The following is a 17547-nucleotide window of genomic DNA, read 5'->3' on the forward strand; positions in this document are numbered from 1 at the left end:
TCCCCTAATACAAATCCCCACCTAGTAACTGAAATTGATGCCATTGAAATTCAGCTACAGTGACACAACCCTTTGAAAGAGGCCTGATCAAAATTCAAAGCTAAAGGTTGTCTCTGATAAGTTGAGCTAAGCAGCATAAACCCAGCAGGCAGAAGAAAATCTAGCCCTGAAACTTTAGATTGAAACAAAAGAAAAACAAAAACCAAGAGACAGTAAAGACATTTTAAAATACTCAATGAGAGTAGGAACTAAAAAACTAGAGGTAGTTGTGAAACCTTGAAAAGTACCTCAGTCTTTAAAATGATTATAATGACTATATAGAAATGTGGAAACTTATATAACACATGATATTAAGTGAAAAAGCAGGATATACAGTTGTTATGATCACAACTGTAGAAAGGTATATGCATGTGGAAAAAGGATGAGAAAGGATATATGAGAGTAAAATCATTTTAAATTTTAAAGTGCTTGGACTCAGGACAATGTTTTTATCCTTTTAAAAATTTATATATTGTCACTCGCATCATGTGTTTACTATTTAAAGAGAGAAAGAGGCAACACCCCCAAATAAAAAAGAACTACTAAAGGTCATTAAGCTCAGAGAGGCAATTTATAGAAAAGTACATCTAAAGTTGCATCTAAATCATTATGTTGACTATATCTAGAGACTAAATCTATTTTATTCCTATCAAAACTGCAGCACTTAAGATATTGAGAACATAAAAGAAAAACAAAAGTTTTTCAAATCCCTGGGAAATTTTACCCAATTAAAAATATTTATGGAGCTTAGCCAGGCGCAGTGGCTCACACCTGTAATCCCAGCACTTTGAGAGGCCGAGGCGGGTGGATCACGAGGTCGGGAGATCCAGACCATCCTGGCTAACACGGTGAAACCCCATCTCTACTAAAAATACAAAAACTTAGCTGGGCATGGTAGCAGGTGCCTGTAGTCCCAGCTACTCGGGAGGCTGAGGCAGGAGAATGGCGTGAACCCAGGACGCAGAGCTTGCAGTGAGCCGAGATCGCGCCACTGCACTCCAGCCTGGGCGACAGAGTGAGACTCCGTCTCAAAAAAAAAAAAAATTTATGGAGCTTGAACTATACACTTAGCTCTGCGAAATGATGGAGAAATAGATTTAAATGGCGAATATTTGCCAGCTAACCCCCCAAGGACCCATTCACCTGAGTATCTCTCTAGCGACTGCCTGCCTCCAGACTCCCCTTCAGTGCAGTGTTGGTTTTGCCTTCCTATCCCTGCCTCTCAAAACCTGCTTATACCTGACATCAATTTTTATTTACCACATGGTAATTCTTTGGTAAATTCAAGTAGTAATCAATGGGATTTTTAAAAAATTTACTGACAACCACACCCCCACACTCATTCTCCCTATTATTGGCCTTCCAGCTCAGTGCTGGGCAAAGTGGAAAAAGAAACTGTTTCATGGTAGGCTTAGGTCATCAAGGTTCAATGTCCAGACTCTCTTTATTTCCCTCTGAATTCTTTGTATGCAATTCAGGTCACTACCAGGAGGTTAATGGTTGGCTGGGCTTATTTATGGTCAAGGATCCTCATAGGAATGACGAATGAACCTGAGACTGCAATTTACTTATGTCTTTACATAAGACATACAAGTTAATTATTATACTTTGTAACTGTAACAAACTCTAGTTACCCAATGTACCAAGTGATAAAGTTAGAGCAACACTGCAAAAAATATGAATGTTTAATCTAGTCCTTGAAGGATATCATCCTGATATTAGTAAAATAATTATTCCTGAATCTTAGTCATTTGAAATTCATTTTATATCTGAGCTTCAGTTGCCTCACCTGGAAAATTAGAATGTTGTTACCTGCCCCAAAAGGAGTACATGGAACCAAATGATCTGAGGTCCCTTCCAACTCTAAAGTATGGAAGAGTATAATAAGACAAAAGACAACTATGTTTTAAAATAGTTTTGCAGTGATTTCTCCAAATAGGTGTGTAATATTTATTTACTCAATGTTTTGGTGATGAGAAAGACAACAAGTGCAATTAAAAGTATCCCTTACTTGCAGAAGAGCTTTGTGCACAAGGTCACGTCTAGGTTCAAAGCGTCTGGTATTGACTCCAGGACTTTGTCCTGTTAGATTTTGGTGTGGGTGTGTGTGTGTGTGTGTGTGTGTGTGTGTTGCTCTGGCCTGAAAAGTACATTTTCAAAATTTTCCACATAATATAAAAATATAATTTCCAAAGATGTAATGAAATACATATGTCTCCCCATCTCCCTCAAAAAAAAAAAAAGTTTCTTTTTTTCTAGGAATAGATGATAATGTAAACAGCTTCCATGGAAGACATCCATCCCCAGGAAGGAAACCTGTACCCATCATCTGTAAGTTCCCATTACCAGGTTAAGCTATAAGTGAATGAAAGTAGAGTTCCAGGAAATACCATGTGTCAAGCTTTTAGGAAAAACTGAAGGAATCTACAAAGTTTATCCCAGTTTATCCCAAGCCTCATGTTTGTCAATCGTTTTGACTAATAACAGGCCCAAATTTCTGCCTTTGGCTGCTAGTTTAGCTACTATCACTTATATAGCAAGTTTGGGTTGTTAAAGACCATTGATCTTCTTTTCTTGCTCTAATTTTTTTTTCTTTTGGACACAGAGTCTTACTCTGTCACCCAGGCTGGAGTGCAGTGGCATGATCTTGGCTCACTGCAACCTCCACCTCCCGGATTCAAGCAACTCTCCTGCCTCAGCATCCCAAGTAGCTGTGACTACAGGCACGCACCACCACGCCTGGCTAATTTTTGTATTTTTACTACAGACGGGGTTTCACCATGTTGCCCAGACTGGTCTTGAACTCCTGACCTCTAATGATCCGCCCACCTCGGCCTCCCAAGGCACTGGGATTACAAGCATGAGCCACTGTGCCTGGCCTCTTGCTCTGATATTAATGTTTCCTCTTTTAGTGAGAAGTAGCAGAAATGTGCCCAGGGTGAACACCACCAACAGCTAAAAGAGTAGGCAGATGAGCAGTGAGAATAAGTTAATATACCTGGTGGTGGGTAAGTCAATTGCATTTTGAAGAAAGCTGTTTGTAAAATGTCATGTGCTATACGTCTTAATATATTATAGCATATACCAAGAAAAATTATAAATAACTTACAATTATAATATTCTATTTCATTTCTACCAGTATTTGGCAAGTAATAAGTACTCAGTAAACTTGGTATCTTTTTATTGAGTATCTACCATTTCCAAGGATGTGATGTTTATTATAAGTCTTGGGATATGAAAGTTTGTTTATATATATACATACATACACACAACCATCCCACATTCTGCTCACCAGTTTCTCAATGCCTAATAAATCTAAACCAGGGATTATAAAGGTGCAACCCATAGGGCAAATCAGCCCACAGTCATCTTTTGTTTTCGTTACACTTACACAATATTGCTTAAAATTTTTACGTAATTGCCAATGTTTAACACAAGGGAAATTGTCTTGTGGAATCTGTAGCCCTGGTCTCACAGGATTACATTGTCTGGAGCTGCAAAGAAGTTGCCCTCTTTTGATGGGGCATGCATTCTTCAGTTTGCCAGCCTCTACCTGGTCCCCATACACAGCTAAGTTTTTGTCTCCTGATCTAAACATTATCAGTAATTTTTATGACAAATTATTTCTCTCTCTTTAATGTACCTGGCTTAGAAGTTGACAATCAGGCAACTGAGTGCTTTGCCTAAGTAAAACCACAGGAAAAAAAAAATTAGTCCCTAGAAATACTCTTTGGTTTGACCTATATCAGAGGTATTTGCACTTTTCAGTGGTCATTATCTTAGCCCAGATCCTTCTCCCCGTCACCTGGATTAGTAGTCTTCTAGTGTTTTCCTGATATCCACACCCTTCACACCTTCTTTTGAACTGCTATTTGAGTTTATTTTTCAAAAGCAAACGTGATTCTGCCTCTCTCCTATTGAAAACCTCTGCTAGTGCAGCTATACATTTGATAGAATAAAATCTGAACCCCTCAGCAGAGCAAATATATGTACTAGGTATGAATTTTAACAGTCTTCATTCTGGAGACTGTAAAAATATAAGTTTGTTGTTTTAAAACATCTAAATCACTCTTAAGAGGCCACATTCCATCAAAAAGCAAAGATCTCAATTTAGCCAATTTCAGTTACTCATGGATTTTCTCAGTCATTTTAGGTTTAAACACAATTCAGGATTTTCACCTCTGTATGCTCTTCCACTTTGTTCTATGATCACTCTAAGTCCAAGGGGCTTACAAATCTTCATGACATAGAGGCTGCAAAGATAAGGCCCATATACATATCTACCCTCTATCAAATGTGGAGTATATAATCCTAATCAAGTTTTTAACTGTCATCCCCTCTCTATGCTAGCATCTGCTGACTTAGAAATCTTCCCATCTGCGCTGGGCGCGGTGGTTCACACCCGTAATCCCAGCACTTTGGGAGGCCAAAGTGGGCGGATCTCCTGAAGTCAGGAGTTTGAGACCAGCCTGGCAAAGATGGTGAAACCCTATCTCTACTAAAAATACAAAAATCAGCCGGGCGTGGTGGTGCATGCCTGTAATCCCAGCTACTCAGAAGGCTGAGGCAGGAGAATTGCTTGAACCCAGGAGGTGGAGGTTTCAGTGAGCCAAGATTGTGCCACTGCACTCCAGCCTGGGCAACATAGCAAGATTCCATCTCGGGGGAAAAAAAAGAAATCTTTCCATCTGACCTCATCCGGTCATGTGGTTCAAGCTTCTTTCCATCCTGGTGTCCCTTTGTAATGACTGACAGGCCCCTCCAGGTCTGCATGCTCTCAGTGGCCTATAGGAAAACTGATGGCTGCTTACCACTCCAGGTCCTATTCTAAAACATTTGCTATGCATTTTAAACTATTTGTTCAGTGTCTGTCTTTCTCACTAGAAGAATAATGCTAAATTTGGGGTATATATTGTGCCTTGCTCACAAAATGGTTGGTGAATGATTAAATGTTGCCTCACAACTTGGCTTTCCCTGACCTTTCTGGTTTATTCTACATACACAAACAGGCACAGACACATGAAATACAGGGTGCTATGGAAGTACTTAATAGGAAACACTAATTTAATCTGACTTTTATCAGGTCTATCTGAGGAAGTGATGTTTAAGCACTGTCCACATCCTCATTTTTAGAATCTGTGAATATGTTGCCTTATGTGAAAGGAAATTAAAAATTCCAGACTCCAATTCACTCTGCCAAAAGAAAAATCTAAGCTGAAAGCTGAGTCATACAAGAAACTGACTTTCCTTTTGTTCCTAAGCAGATAGCTACAGATAAAAGGTTAAATATCTCCACAGGTAGTTACTCTCTATGTTCACCTTATCTTACATAAAGTGCTGATTTACTGAGAGCCAGATGAATACATAATTGATACTCCCCCTACCTGCTCCTTTTCTCTTGCAACATGTGGATTTGGTAATGTGACTATATCCTCCCTCTTTTATCTCCAGCCCACTTTCCCCCTTTAAATATTGAAACCCTCAAAATCATCTTTGGAGAAAGGTACAAACCACAGACTGTTTCTGTAATTCCATGTTTATTTCTTCTGGGCATGTCCTTAGCATTGGCAAAATAAACTTCTAAATTGATTGAGACTTGTCTCAGCTAGTTTTTGGTTTACAGTTACATAGCAAAAAGTACTTTGCAAATATGATTAAAGTTAAGTATCTTGAGGAGTTTACCTGGATTATCCCAGTGGTCCCAACTGAATTGCATGGGTCCTTAAACCTTTCCCAGCCTGTGATCAGAGACAGACATGATGAGAAAAGAAAGGCCAGAGAGATGTGATGTTGCTGCCTTGGGAAGGGGGACTCTAGAATCTGGAAAAAAAAACCAAGGAAACAGTTCCTTAGAGCCTACAGAAAAGAACACAGCCTGCTGACAACTTGATTTTATCCCAGTGACCTTCACAACTGGAAAATATTAAATTTGCATTGTTTTAAGCCTCTAAGTTCACAGTCATTTGCTACGGCAGCCATAGAAAATGAGTATCATTCCCCTATTACCCACTCCTTCTGCTGCTTCAAACAGGGTTGTTCTGCATTTATATCTTTTCCCTACTGGAGTTCTGCATAAAATTTCATTTGAGGTTAGGGCTCCAGGATGACCTGCGTCATTCCCTCAGACATGCCTTGACACCTTTCCTCTTGCTGTTGCCTCTATCTAGACTCCTTTACCCCCAGCCACTGGAGTTCACTCAGCATTCTTCCATTAACCTTTCAAGAACCGGCTCAGGTGACACCCTTTTTCTAACTGTCTCTGACATTACTACCCCATTCTACCCCAGGCAGAATTAATTGCTCCTTCTCTAAGTTTCCATTATGATTCATACTTGCTTTTCTTATTGAACTAATTATAAATCAATAATTTCTTAGGGACAGGGATCCTGTCCACCTACATCTTTTTAACAAACCATCTAGCTGAGTGTCTGACATATGGTAGATATTTCTCTGATCACCATGTCTAAGTGAGATTCTTCTTATTGTATTTTCAGTCACAGTCTGTGTTTCTTTCTTACAACAACTTGTAATTCTGTATTGACTGTCTTCCCCACCAGATTAAGTTTGAGGACATGTCAGCCCTGTATATCATGGTATCTATAGTATCTGCCACAGTGCCTGCCATCAGTGTGGGCTATTAATAGGAATTTAGGTAATAAATACGTCGCTGAATGCATGTTTGCTTAACTTAATTAGTATCTGGGAGAATGGGATCTAGTTGCAGAGCTGATTCTAACCATAGCTGTTGAAAATTGCAGAAAGAGACTTGCAGCTAAGGATCCCAGAAATCAGGTCCAGCCACCCTCTCTCAAATCACAGTACCCAACCCCACACTTGCTAATAGGAATAGCCAGGCCTCATCTCACTGAAACAGCTGCTCACTCCCAAGAGAGTGAATAAATGGAGTCCTGGCACACAGCTCTGAAAAGTTGCCAACTTGTAATACAACTTGTCACTGTATATTGGAGGCATTTACTTGAAAATAATTAGTAGCCTTTCTGTGCATCAAAAGTGACCAAATCCATAGCCTCCCTATTGAGATTGATGACTTTGTTTCCCAAAACTCATCAGAGAAGATGTTTTCAATTTCAGTGGTAAAATCGATATGCTGAGCAAACACCCATATTGCATATTGGGTGACTTTTATTGAGTATATTGGTCTGGTAACTAATGGGTTGCCACAGATAAAGTGTTCATATCTACTAATTAGAAAATCCTAGTCAGAAACATGTTCCTTCTGAGGCTGCTTTATAACGCAAACACACCTAAGTGTTTTAGATAGGTAACTCTTCGGAGTTTGTTTTTCCTCAACCAAAGCTAGCCTCATAAGAAGGCAAGATACATAGCATCATATAGTGTGATTTACGGAACATTGTGAAGACTTGCCCTCAAAAATATCTCTCCCACTGTTAGTACTAGTGGCAAGTTTACCAGTTAACAATCACTCCCCTAGATTACAGCCATACACACACCATCCAGTTAAAATTCAAATATCTGAAAAAGGAAGCTGTAGTCCTTAACTATGAATAAGGTGATATGATTCTTGATTTGAAACAGACTTTATATAGAAGAAACAAAAGAAAACATAAGAGTTGGAAGAAATTTGTGAGTGTTTTTGTATATCATTGGGATGGGGGGAATCTGAGTTGCACACAACATCCAAATAAGAGAAGTAAATATTGAGGTGGGAGGGTTTTCTGCAGTGAGGGTAAGGTATCACTGCAGGTAAACTTGCCTAATTTCAACCTGCCCTAAGAACACCAGACTTAAATATTTCCTCTCATGAATATTGATATGGCTTGGCTCTGTGTCCCCACCCAAATCTCACCTTGAATTATAATCCCCCTGTGTCAACAGGTGGAGGTAACTGAATCACGGAGGCGGTTTCCCCCATGCTTTTCTCGTGATAATGAGTGAGTCTGACAAGATCTGATGATTTTATAAGGGTCTGGCATTTCCTCTGCTTGCACTCATTCTCTTCCCTCCTGCCCTGTGAAGAGGTGCCTTCTGCCATGATTGTAAGTTTCCTGAGGCCTCCCCAGCCATGTGGAACTGTGAGTCAATTAAACCTCTTTTCCTTATAAATTGCCCAGTCTCAGGTATTTCTTCATAGCAGTGTGAGAACAGACAAATACAAGTATGTTTGTCACATAGCAATGTCTTCTCTGGGAAAACAGCAAATCTCTTTCTGAAATGAGTCTCCCATGCTTGATAGAGCTTAGGCCAAGGCCATCCCTCAAAAAAGTTGTAAAGCTGCTCATGATTTTATAAGTTTCTCCATCAGCCCTGTTCTGGGCTCTCTCACCTAGGCAGTTCTATTTTTTTCTCTTTATTTGAACTCTTAGGAAAGGATTTAAAGGCTCTGGAGGCAGTCATCTACTTGTCTTTATATCTGATTGTGGAATAATAATAGAACTTATATCTGATTGTGAAATAATAATAGAACTTGATGCCTATTGAAGATATGTAAGGCATTAGGGAATTGCTGGAAGGGGAATTAGGGATAAAAATAAGGATTCAGATAGATAGAAAACTTGCCCAAATTTTCTGAAATTAGACAGTCATCACCTTAATCTAATGGTCAATCTGAGCTTCACTACTTCACTAATGGTGGGACACTTTCCTGATGCAACATAACATAGAGTATCCAACATTGCCTATAATATAATCTTGTCAAAAATGTTTGGCTTGAATCTAAGCAAGCCTTTACTCCAATTTTCAGTTTACAGGAAATAAAGGGGATAGAGAAACCAGCTAAACAGCACTTCCAAGAAACCTAGAAAATGACTGGCCTAGTCTCTTCAGAAAGTTCTTGTAGTGGAGAGGAAATTGTTCTAGATTAAAAAATAGTTATCACAACAATCAGATCCAACATATGGCCCTGGATAAAATCCTGGTTTGGACAAGCAAACAGAAATGTAAGGAATATTTTGAGGACCATCAAAATTTGAATATGCATGGGTATTGAACAATATTTAAGAATTATTAATTTTTAGATGTGCTAGTGTTATTTTAACTCTAAAGAGAAAAATATTCTTATTTTTAGAGATGCATACCAAAATATTTAGGGTTAGAATGCTATAGTCTCTGTGTGCTTCATCATAAAACAAGATCCTGAAATTATACCATACTGATTATTACCTATTCTACCTGTGCTTAAGAACAATAAAAATGATCCAAAATTTGGCCAGATATTTCCAATATGGACAAGAGATCATGACTTGAGCTTTGCTATACAAATGATCCTTACACACTCCTAAGAGGCACTGAATGAAGGGCATAATGATACTTTTGAATTAGCTTGCAATAAATATTCCACCATTTCTATTTCTGTGCAGATATTCAACAGACTGAAAAATGGGACATTCTATTTCTCTAATTCTGTTTATCTAAACTGATCTAGTTTAACTAGTTTAACTAGGCCAGTGGTGTGTTCAGCTATGCTGACAATCAATAGAATTTAAAAGGCAGAATATTAAAACTCAGAGTCCATAAACAACTATTTAAAGATGGGTGCTTCTGAAAACAAGAAGCAAAGACAAGATTGATGGCCAATACTACTAAAGCACAAAGTCCCAATTAGATAGAACTTTATAAGACTCACTAGAGGCTGAATGGTATAAAGTTGTATAGGCCCTGAAGCCTACCAGAATCCTGTATTTGAATCCTAGTTCTGCTACTTCTAAGCTGTGTTCTCAGGGCAGGTAGTTAATTTTTTGAACCTTCATTTCTTCATCTATAATTAATGTGCATTTGCCCCATAGGGTCATTGTGTGGATTAAATGAGATAATGTACATGAAGTGTTTAGCACAGGGCCTGAGACGTACTCAGCACTCAATAAATGGAAGCCATTTTTTTCCTATCTCTAAATCAATGGTTTTTCAGCACTGGTCTATTGATGGATTTGGGGGAATCTATTATCTCTATGAAATTGAATGTAAAATTTTGTGAACTCTCATTTTATCAAGACTCTTCGTCTTTATCAGGTTTCCAGAGGTCCACAACTGACCCAAATGTTTAACACTCACTGTTTAAGAAGTATTTTATTAATCAATCAATTCCAGATATGTGATATGGCTGCATTGATTATGGCAACTGATTTCAACAAATTATATATGTTCTGTCAAAATGTTTTTATCACCTCTCCTACCAACATTTAGTTTTGTTAGTTATCACCAGCCAAGGGAAAACAAAGAGACTGATGAAAGGTCAAAGAGAAGCCCATTCTTGGGAGTAGGCCCAGCAAGATTGTACAAAAAGGGTAGTAATATCTTTTTTTCCTGTCTAATCCTTGTTGGCTTTAGAGAGTGAAGCCCTGATTAATGCCTTTTTATACCATTTTTAAAGTCCAGCTTATGAAATGGAGGTACCAGGACTAGCTATATATTAGAGAGATTACTATCAGACATGAAAATAGAATAATACTTGTCTGGAATGTACACTTTACCCAGAAGCTGGTGGCTTCCTGAAAATCTTACTAAAATTTTAAAGTGTCTTGGCAATAGTTTTCAAGTACTACAAGTTTAACCTGACCCTACTTCTGCAGCACATTTGCTAAAATCTCCTACAGGCAAATCCCTGCAAAGTCTACAAATTGTTGGCAAGGAGACATGTCTATAATCAATGACTAATCCTATTGACCATCATTAACACTTCCGTACTCCAGCCTCTCAGTTCTGAATGCTATGTCACGATTCCACCTGTCACTATACATCCCTCAGAGGATTACAGTGTCTTTTAAATCTCCTTTCAGAGGAGCTGTAAGAATCTGACACATAGGTCACATCCATTTTAAAGATGTTACATTTATCATCTCAGATAGAGTTTTTTTCATCTATCATGTGATTCTACTTTATATTTGCAATGGCCTGGTCTCATATAATTGTGTGGACACAGGCATAGGAACTTGGTGGTCAGATGGTATGTGCTCACAATGATAATTGAACAAAACATTGAAAATAATTTATCCCTGAGCATGCACAGGGTGTGACCTTGTGTAAGTCACTTGTACATTAGACAAGTACTTACTGTGTACCTATCAAGTTCTAGTCACTGTGCATAGATCAGACGATGCATAATAAGGATACTCTTCCTGCCCTCAAGGAGCTTCCTGCTGTCTAGAGACATGTAAACAGATAATTTCAATAAAATCTAACAGGAAATAATTACAACAGCAGTAATTACAGGACACTATGGAAATAGAGGAGACTTCTTAAAACAGGGGCAATCTAAAGTAAAAGTTACCTATGTGCATGTGTGTATTGTGGAGTGTCCCAGACAGAGGAGATAGCATGTACAGAGGCTCAGAGGTAGAACATAATGCATTTATGGAACTGCAAGAAATTCCATGGCTGATCTGTGCAAGTCAAGAGAAGATTGCAAGAACTGTGACCAAAGATAGAAGTGAGATCATGAAGGTTCTTAGAAGCTGTACTGAGGTGTTTAGACTCTGTAGAAGGTATGAGAAACTATTAGAGTTGTAAGCCGTAGTAACATGATAGGAATTGGATTTTATAATGATAACACCAGTTGCAGTGCAGAAAATAGATTGAATTAAGGCATTATTCAAGGCGAGGGACCAGTTTGAAGGCTACTGCAGTGATGTAGGCAAGAGATGATGGTGCTCCAAATGAAACTCTGAATATTGTAGTGAATGCAATGGTACACCACCCAGAACCCCACTTTAGGACCAAAGCATTTATCCCCCTAGTTGCCGGGAATATTGGCTACGGAAGCCTCATAGATGAGTTCCTCTCCAGAAATTTCCATCAGCCAAAGGAAGCTGACTTGTTCAATGATACGGTCTCTCTCCATGGGCAGCAAACATCCATCAACTGAGCAATGTAGGCATTCAAAGGCCCATGTCTGACCCATACCTCAATTTTAGACAACTCTGAAGTACCACCTCGGTTCATAAGCTTGCTGTGGAACAGGCTAAGACCTTTGTTGTGACTGCATCGCAGTTCATCTGTTCCTTCTGCCCAATTCTGCTTCATTCCCTTACAGTTTTGTTCCTGAGAATACTTCCCAATAAATTTCCCACACGCAAACCTGTCTCAGTCTATTTTCATAGGACTAGATTGAAACAGAACCTCAGTAGTTCTCATGTGTAAAATGAGAGGGCGGATCGGATACTTGCTAAAAACACTTCCTGTTTGCTCTACCATGCCATGGACTTTGGGATTCTTCGACAATTGCTACAGCTGTTTCAAAACAACAGAAAATGGGTATGACAGATGCTTAATTTTAACAATCTCAGCAGGACTCATCACAGTAATTAGAAATGTTTCACAAACAGACCACCCACAAATCTTGCACTCAGTTGGGGTTGACATTGTCTACTTTTATAGATATAAAATTCTTTATTGCTTCCATGCCAAAGCTTGCTTCTTATAAAAAATACTGCTGCTCCCTGTGGACCAGCATGAAACAGTGCTGCTATCTTTTGCTGATACTAGAATTAAAAGCAGTAATCCCAGCACTTTAGTAAATGCACTGTAAAGCTAAATGTATGATTAATATATATATGTCCTGTCAAAATGTTTTTATCACCTCTCCTACCAACATTTAGTTTTGTTAGTTATCACCAGCCAAGGGAAAACAAACAGACTGATGAAAGGTCAAAGAGAAGCCCATTCTTGGGAGTAGGCCCAGCAAGATTGTACAAAAAGGGTAGTAATATCTTTTTTTCCTGTCTAATCCTTGTTGGCTTTAGAGAGTGAAGCCCTGATTAATTATATATGTCCCAATATCAAGTAGGATATTGCTGCTATGACTGTCCTCCCTTTCAAAAACATTCTCAGCAAAATAAAATTGAAATGCAGAATTCTTTTGTGAGCTATTATAGCTATAACTCACTGCTATCAATGGTGATCCATTCCTAAACTCTAAATCATGCTATTGTGACCGTCTCAGCACAATAGTTTCTTATACACTTTCCATGATTTATGAAGGGCATTTTCCTGTAAAGAAGATTTTTAAAGCACGTATTTATAAAGTGTGGTTCCAATCTTAGAATGTGAGAGCTACAAACATCTTCCAACATCTTGACCTGGAGTTTTAAACCTAGGGTCTCTGAAACCCTAAAGTTGTATGCAAAATTTTGTGAAGAGGTGCCATAGTTGTTATTAGAGTATATAATCTAATATATAAAAGGTTGATGGCCACTGAAAGGTTAAGAACCATTGTTTACACACCAATCATCTTTCTTCACACTTGAACACAGGTTTAAAGAAATGAGCTTTAGACAACTTATCCAAGGTTGACTAGTTTATTAGTAGCTCAACTGGCACTAGAACTCTTTGTTTGTTTCCCCTCAGCCCAGTGAGCTTTCTGCTACACTAAGCTTTGAAGGCATTTCAAACCAAGGCATCATTTCTACTACATTATAATTTCTTTCCCATCACACCAACACTTTCCTACTGCCAAGAAAATGTTTCTCAAAGGAAACTAAAGCTAGGCTCAGTACCTTTTATAATACCTCCTATTTATCTAGCATTTTATAGTTTTCAAAGCACTTTCACACACATGATTACATTTGATTTGAGCCTTGAAACTCCTTCAAGGTAAGAAAGTCAGAGTTAAAAGCATAGGCTCTGGAACCGGGCTGCCTGGGAAGGAATCCCACCTCTGCTAGCTCTCTGTGCCTCAGCTGCCTCATCTGTAAAATGAGGATGATGGTTGTATCTATATCATGAACACATTGTAAACACTAATTGAGTTAAAACATGAAAATCGCAGAGAGCAGAGCCTTCCATACAGTACACATTTAATAAATAGTAGCTACTATCATTATCCCTATTTTATAATTGCCAATCAGAAAATTGAGAAACAATATTATGTGACTTGCTCAAAGGTGTCCTGGAATAGTGGATCTAGGACTCAAAAACAAGGTATTTTAACCCCAGGTCAAAAATGTTTCAATGTACAACATGTAGAATTCTGAGTATAAATATAACAACCATAAAGCAGTCAACCTCCCAGTGATTAAAGCAGCAATTAATTTATTTATATCCAGTGATAAGCTAGACATCATCAATGGGTACCCAAGCATGAAATTCAAAATCTGTTCTAAAAATCACCTCTTATTTCCTGTTCTTAAATGCATAGAAAAGAAAATCAAATGAAATCACTGAATATGTTATGTCTAAGCTTCTTTATAAGCCACATTAGGCATGTTCCTTGAAAGCGAGTTTTTAATTAAGAAGGCACGTTGGATATGGTCAATTATTTGGGAGAATTTATTTTAAAAGAAATTATAGAGGGTGGAGCCAAGATGGCCGAATAGGAACAGCTCCGGTCTCCAGCTCCCAGCCCCAGCGACACAGAAGACGGGTGATTTCTGCATTTCTGCTTGAGGTACCGGTTTCATCTCACTAGGGAGTGCCTAACAGTGGGTGCAGGACAGTCGGTGAAGCGCACTGTGCGCGAGCCGAAGCAGGGCGAGGCATTGCCTCACTCGGGAAGCGCAAGGGGTCAGGGAGTTCCCTTTCCTAGTCAAAGAAAGGGGAAACAGACGGCACCTGGAATATCTGGTCAGTCCCATCCTAATACTGTGCTTTTCCAACGGGCCTGGAAAACGGCACCTGGCTCGGAGGGTCCTATGCCCACGGGGTCTCACTGATTGCTAGCACAGCAGTCTGAGATCAAGCTGCAAGGCGGCAGCGAGGCTGGGGGAGGGGCGCCCGCCATTGCCCAGGCTTGCTTAGATAAACAAAGCAGCCAGGAAGCTCGAACTGGGTGGAGCCCACCACAGCTCAAGGAGGCCTGCCTGCCTCTGTAGGCTCCACCTCTGGGGGCAGGGCACAGACAAACAAAAACTCAGCAAGAACCTCCACAGACTTAAATGTCCCTGTCTGACTGACAGCTTTGAAGAGAGTAGTGGTTCTCCCAGCACGCAGCTGGAGATCTGAGAACGGACAGAATGCCTCCTAAAGTGGGTCCCTCACCCCTGAGCAGCCTAACTGGGAGGCACCCCCCAGTAGGGACAGACTGACACCTCATTCAACCGGGTACCCCCTGAGACAAAACTTTCAGAGGAACTATCAGACAGCTGAATTTGTGGTCTCACGAAAATCCGCTGTTCTGCAGCCACCGCTGCTGACACCCAGCCAAACAGGGTCTGGAGTGGACCTCTAGTAAACTCCAACAGACCTGCAGCTGAGGGGCCTGTCTGGTAGAAGGAAAACTAACAAACAGAAAGGACATCCACACCAAAAACCCATCTGTACATCACCATCATCAAAGACAAAAAGTAGATAAAACCACAAAGATGGGGAAAAAACAGACCAAAAAAACTGGAAACTCTAAAAAACAGAGCACCTCTCCTCCTCCAAAGGAACGCAGTTCCTCACCAGCAACGGAACAAAGCTGGATGGAGGATGACTTTGATGAGTTGAGAGAAGAAGGCTTCAGACGATCAAACTACTCTGAGCTACGAGAGGAAATTCAAAACAATAGCAAAGAAGTTAAAAACTTTGAAAAAAAATTAGAAGAATGGATAACTAGAATAACCAATGGAGAGAAGGGCTTAAAGGAGCTGATGGAACTGAAAGCCAAGTTTCGAGAACTACGCGAAGATTGCAGAAGCCTCAGTAGCAGATGCGATCAACTGGAAGAAAGGGTATCGCTGATGGAAGATGAAATGAATGAAATGAAGAGAGAAGGGAAGTTTAGAGAAAAAAGAATAAAAAGAAATGAACAAAGCCTCCAAGAAATTTGGGACTATGTGAAAAGACCAAACCTACGTCTGATTGGTGTACCTGAAAATGATGGGGAGAATGGAACCAAGTTGGAAAACACTCTGCAAGACATTATCCAGGAGAACTTCCCCAATCTAGCAAGGCAGGCCAGCATTCAGATTCAGGAAATACAGAGAACGCCACAAAGATACTCCTCGAGAAGGGCAACTCCAAGACACATAATTGTCAGATTCACCAAAGTTGAAATGAAGCAAAAATGTTAAGGGCAGCCAGAGAGAAAGGTCGGGTTACCCACAAAGGGAAGCCCATCAGACTAACAGCTGATCTCTCAGCAGAAACTCTACAAGCCAGAAGAGAGTGGGGGCCAATATTCAACATTCTTAAAGAAAAGAATTTTCAACCCAGAATTTCCTATCCCGCCAAACTAAGCTTCATAAGTGAAGGAGAAATAAAATACTTTACAGATAAGCAAACGCTGAGTGATTTTGTCACCACCAGGCCTGCCCTAAAAGAGCTCCTGAAGGAAGCACTAAACATGGAAAGGAACAACCGGCACCAGCCACTGCAAAAACATGCCAAATGGTAAAGACCATCGAGGCTAGGAAGAAACTATAGCAACTAACGAGCAAAATAACCAACTAACATCATAATGACAGGATCAGATTCACACATAACAATATTAACGTTAAATGTAAATGGGCTAAATGCTCCAACCAAAAGACACAGACTGGCAAACTGGATAAGGAGTCAGGACCCATCAGTGTGCTGTATTCAGGAAACCCATCTCACATGCAGAGACACACATAGACTCAAAATAAAGGGATGGAGGAAGATCTATCAAGCAACTGGAAATCAAAAAAAGGCAGGGGTTGCAATCCTAGTCTCTGATAAAATAGACTTTAAACCAACAAAGATCAAAAGAGACAAAGAAGGCCATTACATAATGGTAAAGGGATCAATTCAACAAGAAGAGCTAACTATCCTAAATATATATGCACCCAACACAGGAGCACCCAGATTCATAAAGCAAGTCCTCAGTGACCTACAAAGGGACTTAAACTCCCACACAATAATAATGGGAGATTTTAACACCCCACTGTCAGCATTAGACAGATCAACGAGACAGAAAGTTAACAAGGATATTCAGGAATTGAACTCAGCTCTACATAAAGTGGACCTAATAGACATCTACAGAACTCTCCACCCAAAGTCAACAGAATATACATTTTTTTCAGCACCACACCACACCTATTCCAAAATTGACCACATAGTTGGAAGTAAAGCTCTCCTCAGCAAATGTAAAAGAACAGAAATTATAACAAACTGTCTCTCAGACCACAGTGCAATCAAACTAGAACTCAGGATTAAGAAACTCACTCAAAACCGCTCAACTACATGGAAACTGAACAACCTGCTCCTGAATGACTATTGGGTACATAATGAAATGAAGGCAGAAATAAAGATGTTCTTTGAAACCAACGAGAACAAAGACACAACATACCAGAATCTCTGGGACACATTCAAAGCAGTGTGTAGAGGGAAATTTATAGCACTAAATGCCCACAAGAGAAAGCAGGAAAGATCCAAAATTGACACCCTAACATCACAATTAAAAGAACTAGAAAAGCAAGAGCAAACACATTCAAAAGCTAGCAGAAGGCTAGAAATAACTAAAATCAGAGCAGAACTGAAGGAAACAGAGACACAAAAAACCCTTCAAAAAATTAATGAATCCAGGAGCTGGTTTTTTGAAAAGATCAACAAAATTGATGGACCGCTAGCAAGACTAATAAAGAAGAAAAGAGA

This window comes from Symphalangus syndactylus, chromosome X (genome assembly GCF_028878055.3).
Source record: "Symphalangus syndactylus isolate Jambi chromosome X, NHGRI_mSymSyn1-v2.1_pri, whole genome shotgun sequence".
In the NCBI taxonomy this organism is placed as follows: Eukaryota; Metazoa; Chordata; class Mammalia; order Primates; family Hylobatidae; genus Symphalangus; species Symphalangus syndactylus.